This window comes from Lampetra planeri, chromosome 74 (genome assembly GCF_965212315.1).
Source record: "Lampetra planeri chromosome 74, kcLamPlan1.2.h2, whole genome shotgun sequence".
NCBI lineage: Eukaryota > Metazoa > Chordata > Hyperoartia > Petromyzontiformes > Petromyzontidae > Lampetra > Lampetra planeri.
In genome coordinates, this window is record NC_136179.1 from 495,933 (window position 1) to 510,290 (window position 14,358).

General features: G+C 47.2%; 1 long non-coding RNA gene across 2 annotated transcripts; it reads left to right on the forward strand.

Annotated features, from left to right (window-relative positions):
* Positions 1-7,464: 7,464 nt before the first annotated feature.
* On the forward strand, positions 7,465-13,595 carry LOC144737867 (uncharacterized). Of its 2 annotated transcripts, XR_013589091.1 has the most exons (4): positions 7,465-7,660; positions 8,813-8,996; positions 11,917-12,113; positions 13,409-13,595. It is a non-coding gene; the product is annotated as an uncharacterized LOC144737867 (long non-coding RNA). The 2 variants fall into 2 exon arrangements; XR_013589090.1 differs by lacking the exon at positions 7,465-7,660 and having other exon boundaries at positions 8,142-8,996.
* The last annotated feature ends 763 nt before the right edge of the window (positions 13,596-14,358 follow it).

Here is a 14,358-nt window from a genome sequence, read left to right on the forward strand (position 1 = left end):
AGTATTCATTGAGGGTCGCCCAACCCTCGGGCCAATTGTCACGGTGGTTGGAAGTCCTCCAGGACTATCAGTTTACGACCACTTACCGTAAGGGGTTGCGCCACACTAACGCGGATGCCCTGTCGCGATTGTCGCCTTGTCCCAAATGTGCGTGCTTAATGGGGTCGGCGCGCTGTAAACCGCCAGGTGCTGTAAGCGTGGGTGCGTTGGCCGCGACCGCGAATGCGCCGATTGGTGACGTTCCCGCTACCCCTGAGGGAGGGGACTCGCTGCTCTCACTGTCTCTGATTGAGTGGGGCCGTCTCCAAATGGCTGACAGCTCCCTGCTAGCGTTGCATCGCAGGGTGGGGGGTCCCGAGGAGGGCCGGAAGGGAACTGGCTCCTGGCTGCTCAAGCAGGGCCTGCTAATGAGATGGGACAATTTGTCCCGGCGGCACGCACTCGTGGTGCCTTCCGCTATGCGGGGAAAAGTTGTCCTGGCCGCACACGAACGCCTCTTGCATTTGGGGGTAAACAAAACGCTTGCTCTGCTTCAGCGTGACTATTATTGGCCGGGGATGGGGAGCGATGTGGTAAATATACTAAAGGGGTGTGTAGACTGCGCCAGACGGAAACCACCGCCCGTGGCGTCAAATCCACCGCTGCAATCTATTCAGGTCTCGCGCACTAACGAGCTCGTTGCGCTCGATATTTTGGGGCCTTTTCCAGTCACGCCTAGGGGTAACAAGTACCTGTTGGTTGGTGTGGAATACTTTACCCGGTGGCCTATGGCGTGGCCACTCGCCAACCAGTCGGCAGCGGCTGTGACGGACGCCTTTGTCCAGGGCTACGTTCTGGACAAGGGGGCTCCCGAACGCTTGCTGACCGACCAGGGAAAGAATTTTTCGATTAAATTGCTACAGGAGGTGTGCGACCTTTTGGGTACTAAGAAGGTGCGTACCTCCCCGTACCAGCCACAGACGGACGGGATGGTGGAGCGACTCCACAGGACTTTGACCTCTATGCTGTGCCAGCAGGTGTGCGAGGCACATGTTGACTGGGACCTGCAGGTCCCGGGGGTCCTCGCCGCGTATAGAATGGCCCCACATGCAGCAACGGGATTTTCCCCATTTTATCTGATGTATGGTCGGGAGGTCGACCCGCCCATGGAAACTCAGCTGGGACTTTCCGCGCCACGAACGAATTCAAAATTGGCCGAACATATTAAATTTAACATTGCTAAGCTGACCGAGGCACGGGAGGCCGCACGGCTTAATTCGAGGTCTCGGCAAATCGCCAACGAGCGCTTGCGTGCACGAAAAGTGTCCGTGCACGATTGGAAACCGGGCGATAGGGCCTGGCTGCACTGCCCTCAGGCACCTTTGGCTACGTCGCCTAAATTGTTGAGGCCATGGCGGGGACCCGTGGAGGTCGTGCGGGTTGCACGCCCCCAGTGTGTTCAGATAAAATGGGGAAAGCGCCGTTGGTACGTCCACCCCTCCCGGCTGAAACCGTTCTCGCTTCCGTATGGCCTCCCTTTGTGTCGTGAGGACAGAGCATGTGACGTGACCGACGACCCGAGGAGGGGAATGTCTCCGCCTGATCCTCACATGTCTCCGCCTGATCCGCTCCCAGGTAGCTCGGAACTGACAGCTGCCGACCACCGGCGGCCGGATCCCCGCGACACGGCCGGTCCTTCCAGGCCCGATCCGTGCCTTCCGGGGCTGCCGGAGCCACCAGACGGTCGTCAGCGTCCCGTCCCGTACGATGGACCGGCCAGGCGGACTCGCGCTAAGTCGCGCAACTTTTCCTGACCAACTGAATGAGGGGCCGATGCGGCCGGAGCGTCTCGTCACTGCGTTCCCCATCCGCTCGTCCGCTCTATCACCCCGGTTGAGGAGCGAGCGGATGGGAGGATCGATAGTTACAGAGACACTGGACACGTTTTTTTTTCTTGGAATTACTTTTATTGTGTTGTTCGTCGGTTTGTACATAGCTTGTTGTCTGGTGTTGTATGTTGTTGTTGACTTTTTATTGTATTGTTCGTCGGTTTGTACATATGTTATTGTCTGGTGTTGTGTCGTTGTGTTGTTGTTATTGTGTTACGGGGCACACTGGGGGGTGGGGATTTTGTTGTTGTTACTATTGTTGTTGTTGTTGTTGTGTTGTTTAGCAGCCGGGCCCGCTGCGAGCTATGTGGGAGGGGGTGATGTAGTGGTGATACGCGCTGGGGTAAGGATCGTGTGCCAGCGCGTATTGATTGGCTGTGTGTGTTGGTGACGCGCGCTGACGGTGAAGGATCATGGGTCAGCGCGGGGTCATGGGTTATGAGGCAGTGATTGGCTGGGTATCGGTGACGCGCGCTGACAACGAGGGGATCGTGTGGCAGCGCGTGGGGATTGGTCAACTAAGGGGTGCTCACGTCGCGGTCCGCATACGCTCCGTCTCCCGGGAGCAGAGGGTATATAAGGCGGTGCGCACAGGCGCACGGGGAGTTGGTGACCAGTGAAGACAGAAGACGGAGAAGGAAGAGATAGGGCCCTGAGGCACCTAGTCCCGCTGTCCTTGTGGGGACCGGGGCCCTGTGTGGCTCAGAGGCGGGACCTTGGGACCCGGGGCCGAACGTCCGTGTGAGGGCCGGCCCGCGGGACCCAGAGGTCGTGACCCACGCCCAAGCTGGGGTGGGTCTGTAGGCTCCACGGACGCTACGGGGCTGGAGTGCCCGTGAGCGTGTACCGTGAGCATATAGCGTGAGCCGTAGTAACCACACGTGTCAAGTGGAATGTGCAGCGTGAGTTGTAGTGACCACACGTGTCAAGTGGAGTGTGTAGTGTGAGAAATAGTGACCACACGTGTTATTGTGGAAAGACAAGTTTTAATAAAGTGTGCTACCCGTCAAGTGGTTTCCCGCCGTCATTCCGAATACTTCACATGGAAAACTTTTAAACAAGAGCACTTGCCTCAAGTACATTAAAACCATCTTTTGGTTGAGATATGTTGATGACACTTTAGTTGTCTGGCCATATGGTAAAGATACACTTAATGGATATCTAAATCATCTTAATGCACAAAACCCGCCCATCCAGTTCACCATGGAAATGGAGGTGAATAACACACTCCCTTTCGTAGATATTTTGCTTGGACATGGCTTTAATGGCAAAATAACACACAGCGTTAACCAAAAGGGAACGCATACTAATACCTATCTGAATGCAGATTCACATCATCACCCAGCTCTGAAATCCAAGATGCCCATCCATCGGGCTAAAACAGTGTCAGATGGTGAAAGACTAGGGAGAAAAATTAAACATGCTAATAAAGCACTATGACAGAATGGCTACAATAATTATCAAATTAACAGAGCACTGAATGCCAAATCACGATCGCAAAACAACACTGCTGAAAGTGATCAGATTATTAAAACAATTAAAATACCATATATCTCAGGAGTAACTGACAAATTAGCCCGTGTTTTGCAAAAGCAAAACATGAAAGTAACATTTGGTACAGTACACAAAACTCAAAAACTGGTATCTTGTGCTAATTACGAATTACCTAAATTATCAACAGAAGGTGTATATCGGTTTAATTGCTTATGTGGCAGATGCTATATTGGACAGACGGGACGTAACATCAACGTAAGACTAAAAGAACACCAAATAAATATTAAATTATCTCAAACACAACTTTCGGCAGTGGTAGAACATGCTTGCATACAAGGCCACTCAATTGATTTTGATAACGTTGAAGTGTTGTGTAAAACTAATTATTACTGGCCAAGACTAATTCGAGAATCCATTGAAATTGAGAGAAATATAAATAAATTTCATCGCTCTGACAGCTACAGGCTTAGTGTGACCTGGAAGCATATTATGAAATAATACATATTACAATTCTTTATAGGGGAAACACATAATAATTGACTGATTACATTGACTTAATGTACCCCCCCTCCGCCACCTCTGATTTCTGCCCCTGATTGGGTATAGTGATTGGGTTAAGTTATTAAATAAAACACATTACAATTAATTACTCATCTACAACTGATTACTAATCATAACATTTAGCTGATTACTAATCTATTACATAATTACACCCCCCCCCTCTCTGCCTCTGATCTCTGCACCTGATTGGGTTAAATGATGACGCCACCCTGCTGCTCTACTTAAGACCGGGAGCAGGTGGAGGGTTTCACTGTTCTGGAAAATTGCCCGATGATGCCGGATGTAATTACCAGCGACACGTCGTACTCAAAAATTGTAAATGTTATGGATTCATTCTTCAATACACCGGTGGCCTAAAGTAGTGAACTATTTGTCTTTTGTCAACATGACACATTTTTTACTGATTGGCCGTGTCAGTCAGTAAATCTAACCCAAAAAATCTTCATGACAGCAAGTGAAAATGTCCATTGGAAATTGGCGATGAGAATCGTAATGAGCACACCGAAATTGATCCCGTGACCTTGGTTGCCCGTCCTCTCCCATATGAAAAAACTAGACCAAGAACTCCCCACCATGTTAACGCACCTGAAATTGAGAGCCACTCTTCAACACTAACGGTCAGAATTGAAGACTGGCAGAGGAACGACTGGGACAATGCAAACATCGTCCCCAATCGGCGCCTCGCCGTGTGTCCCACCACCATTCAGACACGAGGAAGCTCACTACAAGTGGGTAACCTGGCAGAATCAGAATATTTAGATTGGAGGAAAAATCCGATAAGTTATGATGCTCTTTCACAAATGTCGAGTAGTGGCACGTGGTCAGAGAGTTACAACAATAAACAGTAGCAAAAAAACGATAGGAATGTAAAGTATTAGAAAAGTAAGCAATTAAACTAACAAATAAATAAACGAAATCTTCACTATTTTTATTTTACCAGGTAAAGCCCACTGAGCTAGTCGTTAATTTGCAGAAGCCACCTCACCCCAAATTATTGCTCACGGAAATGGCTTAAGTTTCAATGTTTTTTGACCTTTGATATTTAGCAGGCTGGCCACGGCAGGTGCAATGACCTTTTCCACAGATGAAAAATAAGCGATTCTGATGCCCGCAACAAACAGTGGAAAACATTGTGTGTGATGTGTGTCTGCGTGAGTTTGTTGTTCTTTGTGATTCTATGGATCTCTGGATGAGTCTCTGCCCCAGTATGGGTGTCTCGTCGGTGGGTCTCTGTGTGAGTCTAATTATTTCTGAGTCAATTTATCTTTTGTGAGCATATGGGTCTTTGTTATGAGTCTATGCGTGAGTTTGTGAGTATCTTTTGTGAACGAATGTCCACTGTGGGCGTTCTCCGATTGCATAAGCGGTATTCTTGCTTACAGTTCTCTGTAGACAACAGCTGGACTAACAATTTAGACAGCGATTCATAGTTGTTGCTTAATCGCACCTCACCGCGGTGGCGAGACATTAACTCTCTCGCCTGGTAAGCAGGAGGTCGTGCGTTCGATCCCCACCTTAATGCCTGTATATTTGGGGTTTGCATGTTCACCTCGTGGTCGCGTGGATTTTCTCCGGATCCTCCGGCTTTTCCATCTCCATTTAAAAACATGCGTTTAGATCCATAGTTCTTAACCTGGGGTGCACGCACCTCCTGGGGTGTGAGATTCCCTATCTGAGGGTGTGAGACATGGCAGATTGTTTAAGAAGGTACATAATCGAAAATAAAAATTCAGCACGGGCACATCAGTGCAGCTACTTTGTTTCATCAAGCCAATGTATGTATTAACATTGTACATGTTTTTTATCGATTGAGAACGAAAGAGTTAAGGCTGCAGTAAAGGTTAAGAACCACTGGTTTCGATTATTAGGCTGATATAACTATCCACATACGCCATTAAGTTGAGCAATGTCATTCATGGCCACGTCGCTTCTGAAAAAAAGCAATATAGCTCAGTAGGCCGTACCTGGTTTAAATAAAAATATGAAAGTATAGTGAAGAGTATATTGCCCCATTCAACAGAGGCTGTACATTATTCTTATTAAATGACAATTTTTTTACAAATACAAGCACAGCTATTTTGTTAACGCGCTGCTATAATAGAGCCTCGCCACTCCTTGCGTGCCATGGGGGATATTTTGCCATACTTCACCACGTGAGTTATGGTGATGGACTTAACCGGAGGCTCTTTTAGTTCGCTTGTCATCCCCTTAACGCTGTAGCGTACTGCGGAGTTGGTGAGTGTGTGTGGGGCAATTGCTGCTGGCTCGGCACGGGAGCTTGTGGGTTCTTATCGTGACTCCCAGCACAGCTGCACATGAAACCACTAACTTAAATATATATGTATACGTACACACATACTTCATTAATTAATTGCGCTTACAGCATTAGTTTCTTATTTATAGTGGCGCATGCTCAATCGTCCGTGCGGACCCCATGCCTCACCACCAGTAAACGAGTTTTTTCTCCCACAGCCTCATCACTACCATCTTATTCCACGAGTCCAGTGCAGATATTTCACTCGGTGGTACCACTTGAGGTGGCATCTCTTTCGTAGCTGCCGTATCTTCTCGTGGTCAATAACGTAGTTGGATTATCAAGTAATTCACTCGTGGTCAATAACGGTGAAGTTGTGATGACCGTTTTACCTTAGTGGGTTTCTCAAGTAATTCACTCCTACCGGCTACTCAGGTAGACAGTTGATGGTATTACGTTGACAGTTGACAATCACAACTTACAAAAAACAACACATTTGTCAATAACATTGCCTTAAATTAAATATGTATGAAAGTAGATTTATTGGGAAATGGACTTTCTTCATAGTATTGTGCATAACTAGAGGTGACTAGAGAGATGGAGTCGATAATTAGAGTTGGAAACTGCACTTTGCACCATGGGGACCGATGGTAATCGCATGCTCAACTTATTTTGTAATCACCCGTGTTTAAACAGGAGCATGAATAGTTACCTAATAGTAGCCGTCACTGAGTCGGACAAACCCTTCAATAATCACAATGTGTTACTAAATACTCATTTATATTCAATAAAAATTGTAAAATGTTACTAACACATTGCATTGTGGGAAGTTTTGTTCCTGTGAGCAGGGATCGCTGTAGATCCTCAGGATGTATTTACAAACTTCTGGAGACCGTTATTTTGCTTGCACTGCTCCTACCCAATGGATTTCCGCATCCTCATGAACTCAGGAACTGACTGACCATCCACAGTTTCAAAATATAACTCAAAATGGTGTATGGTATTAGATTAATATTATCGCTTTAATTGCACGGTTTGAAAATTATATTAGAGTAGAATACTTTGTGTACACGCGCTTTAGTTTAGGAGACTTTAAAAAAATGCAGGCAGACCTGTCTTAGCGCGATCCCATAGAACACACTGTTTCGTTATGCGGGGGTCCTCGGCTTACGAACGGTTTACGCTGCTTCGACGATTTGCTCGTATCTCGGAAATCAATATTAAATTGTACATACGGGCAGTGATTTGGATGTGTTCTGGTTCAACAAAAAAGGGAAGACGAATTAAACTCATAAGGACAAATATGCGTATTAAAATATGCATAGTAAATAAACTTACAAAATGTAACGTGAAAAGAGAAATATCAGTTTTATTTTCACTTACCATGAGTCCTGATGCTGGCTTGCTTGTCGGAAGGGGCGTATCACGCGGGATTACATCTTGCAGAAGATCGCTCCGTCGAAGAAAAAAGTTCCGCAGTTCGGTTCGTAAGTGCGATCGGATATTTGCAAGTCGGATGGCGAATTGTTCATAAGTCGGACATTCGTATCTCGAGGACAGCCTAAAGAGGATAAATGTATTGCCAATTCTCTTCCCTCCCCATACGTTTACCTACTCTCTATGCACCCCGCTATCGTGACCACCTCCGCTTCCATATCCGCTACGTGTAAGGCTACACGAGGAATATTTTGAGTTGTCCATTTCGCTGGCTAGAAGATGTTAACTACCTCGCCTGGAATGCAGGAGTTCATTGATCCGTTCCCGACTTTGACGCCTGTATATCTGGAGTTTGCACGTTCTTCCAATGGTCACGTGGATTTTTCTCCGGGTCTTCCGGCGTTTCCCTCCACACGTAGAAGCATGTGTTTAGAGTATTTGGCAGCTATATGATGGGCCACTTCGTTGAGCTATTATTTGTGGCCAGGTCGCTTTTAAAAAAGAGTGATATAGCTCCGTGGGCTTTACCTGGTAAAAAAAAATAATACTGTGAGTATTGTTACCACAGAAATTCACATGGTGTTCTAAAACTAACTCTCCCCTACGTGGACTCAACCCTAAAATTGCGTACATTTTGTTAAAATTACTGCAATGTTCAACGGTAGTTCTTCTCCTGTATATTAGTTCACGTGCTTTCATTTGCATTAATTACAGGCCCAGTTAGCGATAACCTATTGACGTTAGCTCAGAAAAGACAAGTCTATGTGTGTGTTGGGAGAAGTGGCGTAGCCATCACCACACACAACCAACCACATTTGTGTCACTCCCATTGCATTAGAACGGTGCTCACAACTCGCGCCATCGTCAGCGCACCGCGTGATAAGAATTTCAGGCCGAGCAGATCTACGGGAGCTGCCGAACAGATGTTGCAATTCCGCAATTTCCTGAGCGCATGTAGCGAGCAGTGAGTCCGAGTTCCCCATCGTGGTCACGGAGTGGAGCTGAGACTCGCAGAGGAGTTCACAGACGGGAGCGTCGATCCACATAATAAGAGCTCGCAAACTCCAGACATCACCCCCTGCGTCACAACATTGGGTATGATCATCAGTTACACTAGAACGGCGCATTCAGGGGACGCCAATTTGTTTAACGAACCGATCATTATCACTGCTGCTGGTGGTGGCTTATATTTCTGTAGCAATCGATCCGCATTGGAGTTCCACGGCTCGCCTCCACGTGTGGAGAATTGCTACCGATTAAGATTACGAGCCAGAGGAAGCGTCGTCTCGTTTTAATCGGTGACGGAACAGCTGCGATGGCCGTGGATTTAACGACCTCTGTGCCAGCAATCATCATCATCATCATCGCCGTGGTGATTTCAGGTAAAAATATATCTATCTCACGCTATGCCTCGGTTTGTGTTATAGGTGGCGATTACACAGAGATATGTGCGTGTGTCTGAGTGTTTAAATGTCTGCACCGGTTTGAAACTGTTCTGCCGACGATAAATCATGGTTTAACCAGGCTGGATTATGTGTGCATCTAAATCCTTGAAAGATCTGGACAAAGTCTCATCAGTGAGCTCCTCCGACAGGAAAGTCTGTGTTGGCTGGGTCATGTAGCCCGCATGCCCAGCCACCGCATGCCCAAGCAGCTTCTGTTTGACCGGGTAGAAGGGGCTAAACGGGCGTGGTACGGGCTAGAGAAGGATGTGGAGCTGATTGGTCTTGCTGATGACTGGTACCAGAAGTGTCAAGATTGGCCTCAGTGGAGGAGGCTCGTAAAATAAACTGATGGGAAGCTGGAAACAGTCGCCCTCCAGCAACAACGGAGGGCAGAGGAGCAATGCTCACAACAATGAGCGGAGCGCCTGGCGACTAAAACACAGAAAGTTGGCTCAGTAGGGGGCACAGGAGGTACATCTACCAGTCATCTCAGTCAGTCAACCCATGGCACCTGCTGGGTCTATTCTGTGACCTGCCACGAACCTTCGACATTTCACGTTGTCTCAAAATGCAACTGGCCTGGCACAGGAGACGTGGTGACGCCACCGCCACTTCATTTAAAATGGCGGGTATTTTTGTTGTTATTATTTGGTCGACTCGCCCTCAAATGAGTACCTGGTGTGGTGTGTAGTAAACATCGCCACTGGAGAGACAATGGCGACCGGGCATGGTTTTGACCACCCACTCCCTCGTGTGCCGTGCCGGCCGTTATTGGTGCTCACAAACAGCACTTGCCTCAACAGTCTGTTGGAGGCTACACGCGGGATCTTTGGATGGTCTATGTGTGTTTGTTGGCCGCTGTCTAGCATGATATTCACTGTCGTGTGACTAATGCCCCTTACTTAGCCTCCTGAGTCAATTGAGATTAGCAGTCTCTTGTAACTGACGTCTTTTATTTAACCAGGTGAGAGCCCCCATTGCGATGCACTGTCTATTGTAACTGAAATTCTATCTTTAACCAAGTGAGAGGCCATTGTTATGGACGTCCTTTATACAACCTCTTGTGAGTCCATCGAAATTATCCGACTGTGCTGGCTGACGTCCGATATTTCATCAGGTGAGAGCCAATAGAGATGCAATATCTCTAGTGATGTCCTTTAATGAACCTAATCTCATCTGAAATACGTGCCTACCACTTTCTGTCCTGGACTTCTGCATCGCCTCTCCTGTCTTTCCACAATGTCCCAGTCCTCCGTCTCACTCGAATGGCAGCAACTTATCTTAAGGCAGCTGAGTTCGGGGCTGGCTTTGTGCAGGGCCGGATTAAGGTTCTTGTAGGCCCTAGGCACTTGTTTTTCGTAAGAGGCCGTCCATAAATGACGTTACGCGATTTTGGACGATTTTTGCCCCCCCCCCCCCATCGTCACACAGCGTCACAAAAAGTCAGAACCCCCCTCAAACATGACGTCACAAAGCTCTGCCCCCCCCCCAAATAGAAAACATGCTTCAAATCGCTTTAAACTATTGTCATTATAGTGCGTATTTAATGTGGTGCTGCACTCTGATGTTGTAGGATAAAACATTTATTATAAAGTCTATTTAATTAAGTAGAACGTGTTGTCTATATTTATTTCAAGTCGCGTATTTCGATGTGACGTCACATTTCTCAAACACCCCCCCCCCCTCTCGTCACACATCGTCACAAATGTCTGACCCCCCCCCCCCCCCCATTCTTTTGATTTTGGGAAAAACACCAAATTTCACAATAAAAAAATCTCAAAGTTCATCTCTGGTATTAATTTCTCTCACCTTATGAAAAAAAAGATTGGCATCGACATGACTGCCTCTTAATATATACGGTGCCTATCTTTGCTATGTAAATATATTTACTCAAGAAAATATCTTTGTTACATGTTTTTATCATACAAACAAAAACACGGTAAAAAAAATTCTAGGCCCTTTAAGTTTGTGTAGACCTTAGGCAGAGTGCAGTAGGCACTCTGCCTAGGGTCTACTGTGCCTATTGGATAATACGGCCCTGGCTCTGTGTTCCACACCGTGACACAGAGAGCACTGCTGGCTCACACACCAGCACTTCATCGTCTACCCCCCCCCCCCCGCTTGCTGAGTGTCACGTTTCTGCTGGCAGAAACAGTGTGACCAACACTGCGCCGAGTAGAAGATAGGGAACAGCACACAGAAGATGGGTTCATCAAAATGCGTTTGGATTAATTTAATTAAGTGTTTATGTTACTGTTGTAGTGTCCTCCTCCCTCCCGGTATGTGTGTGCATGTGGTGTGTGGCGCACACACTCAGTCGGAGACGAGGTAGTTGCAGGAGGCACCGTCTCTCTCTTTATTCTCTGTTCACACCACTCCAACTTCCTCTCTCTCTCGACCACGCTGCCATACGGTCCGGCCTAGACACGACGGCGTCGGCCGAGACAGCCAACTACTGTCCGGCTGCACAATGATCGGACGAAGGCGGCGACGATGACAGTGACGACGAATCCACTCCCAGAACCGGCAGCCTGGAGCTCTCCGCTGCTTTTATTCTACTCGGTGCAGCTTGGCTCCGCCCTAGCCACGCCTCTCTTCTCGAACCCACCAGAGGGTTCCAGGGGCCTCCCTATGAGGTCTTCCGTCACCCTTGCCCCAAATCCTCTGCCCTGCCGGCACACCCGTGTATATGCTCACCGGCGTGTGCGCTAAGTGTCCACCCCTGATGCCGCTGCTGGACAGCAGTCGGGTCTGTGTCACTACACTGTGATGTGACAAAAAAGGTGGCAGGATGCTGGCTGATGATAGCTGATCGTGCCCCGTGTTTCATCGCTCCCATTCTCCTCTGTTGCTGCAGGAGTCACTGCTGCTGATGATGAGAAGACGAAGGCCATGTGTGAGAAGGAGCTATCTCATTGTTCCAAGGGGTATAACGTGTGCAGAGTCGAGGGGGAAGATTTGCTTGTCAGATGCCCGCTGACTCCAAGCATCAATCAATCAAACCTGAAAGTGGCTGATCTAACACGGATACATTCACCATCTAAAGAAACCACAGTGAGTTCCTCTTTATATGTCGCTCCGTTTCACTGTGAGTAGAAAGACGAGTTGGGCACGTGCATCGTAACACAACACGTCGCACGGCTCCGCGTTCTGGTCGAGTGGTGCTGTGATGGCAGCACACGACTCACGATTGTAAGTTCACGAGTTATTATCCTCATTATGGTGAACTTAGCCCATTATCATCATTCTTCTGTTAATTAAAATCAATACTTCTTCGTCATGCCGTAAAAATGTGAATCTGTCACGACTGGTACAGGGTAGCAAATAACAATGAGCGTCATGAAGCTAATATAAGTGGAGACACTTTGGCAATCCTTCACCACTAGAAAACAAATAACGTTTCTCTATTTTGGAAAGGAACATTGCCCCATTTCAGATGTTGTTGCTAATTTATATTCGATTGTTTTCTCCCAATGTCAAACGTGTCTAATTTCCAACAGCCAACATTCGACACTGAGCAGCAGTGACGTCCCCATAATGCTTTGAGGTTATTACGTGAAGTGTTGAGGGCTCGCTGCTGGCAGGTCACGCAACAGACCCCAGGTGGCATGAGTTGAATGACTGAGATGCCTGACAAAGGCCCACCTGTGCTCTCCAGTGTGCTTAATTGCTGTTTTATCTGCCCGGTGTTCCACCCCTTGTTGTGAGCGTTGCTCCTCCATTCTCTGTCGTTACTGGACGGCGACTGCCTTCAACTGGCCAGCAGCCTCAAAGAGCAGGTTGTCTGGCACTACGCAGTAGCGTCATTCACGAGCCTCCTCCATACAATCCAATATTGACACTGCTGGTACCGGTCATCAGGAAGCCTGCTCAGCTACACATTATCCTGTAACCACATCTGCCAATTTCTTCTGTAGCCCATGCAGCGCCAATTTACCCCCCTCTGTCCGGCCTTACTATTTTAGTTTGAAAATAATGTCCCTTGTTTATTTAATATAATCAAGGCGAAACGTCAGGAAGGCCATCGCCTCCAATATTTTGTGGACTTATCGTGAACCACTGCTTGATCCCCGCACCTTAGCTGTGAATTTGACTGCAAAACCACAGACAGAAAATAATCGGCTACGACTGAATTACGCTGGAAGAGTCCTGGCTATGCCCACTTCCCCACCACTGCAGGGACCACGCCCCTTCTACGACTTGCCCACGCCCACCCCACCTGCTGTCATACGTGGATGTTTTCCGCCATTGAACACTCGCAGCGAATAGCGGTGGTTGGCCTTGATAGAGTGCGGAATGTTGATCATGCTTCTCTTATCTCTCCCCAATGCCCCCGACTACCGCATCAGGTTGGCGAATACAGAAATTCTATGACTGAAACAGAAAACAACATGCCGTTTAAGTTCCACGGTTTCGAACATAAATGTGTGGTGTTTGTTGCTCACAATGCAAACACGACACTCGGTGGAAACTACAGCTGTAGAGTGGTGAATGTTAATTATGAAGAAGAAAAAACAAAGTTTGAAGTTAAGATCTACAAAGGTACAAGCTCAGAATTATGGATACACTGAATATTCAGTCAAATTGAACATTTGTTCAAATATTACCTGGTTTGAATACTCTATTATTAATGTTGAAAGTATTCGTGCATTGCCTGTCCGTCTATAAGTCTAAGACAATCCAATATAAATGACAAAATAAGCAGACTATCTCCTTCATATGTCCCTCCACATAACACAAACGTAATTACTACACTTTCCATCAGCCAAAAGGCCTTGGAGTGCATTGTTTGGGAGTACTATAATTTCCGCAGCAATATAATTCACAATTTAGTAAATACGTATTAATTTCCTTACATAAAACGTGCGGAACTGATCCCAGTGTTTCAAAGACGTGGCGACAAAATCAGCACTAAAATTATTCACCTTGCCAGCCACAGACATTACGTCATTGTGTGTGACGTCATGTCCATCCATGTGCGGGATATTTTTCCTTGTTTTGTAATATTTAATATGGTGATAACATATACATCTTCCAAAGTAGCGGGGTGACATGTCTGTGTCTCAGCTCTGTCTGTGTCTATAGACAGAGATGCCTCAGCTGTAGAAGGTGGTGACGTCTCTGTCTCTGTGTCTCGGCTCTGTCTATGTCGTGAGAGATGTCCTAGCTTTAGAGGGCAGAGATGTCAATGCGTCTGTCTCTGTCTCAACTCTGTCTGTAAAGAGACATGTCTTAGCTGTAGGGGAAGGTGACGTCTCTATCTGCATCTCAGCTCTGTCGATGTCTGTAGAGAAACACG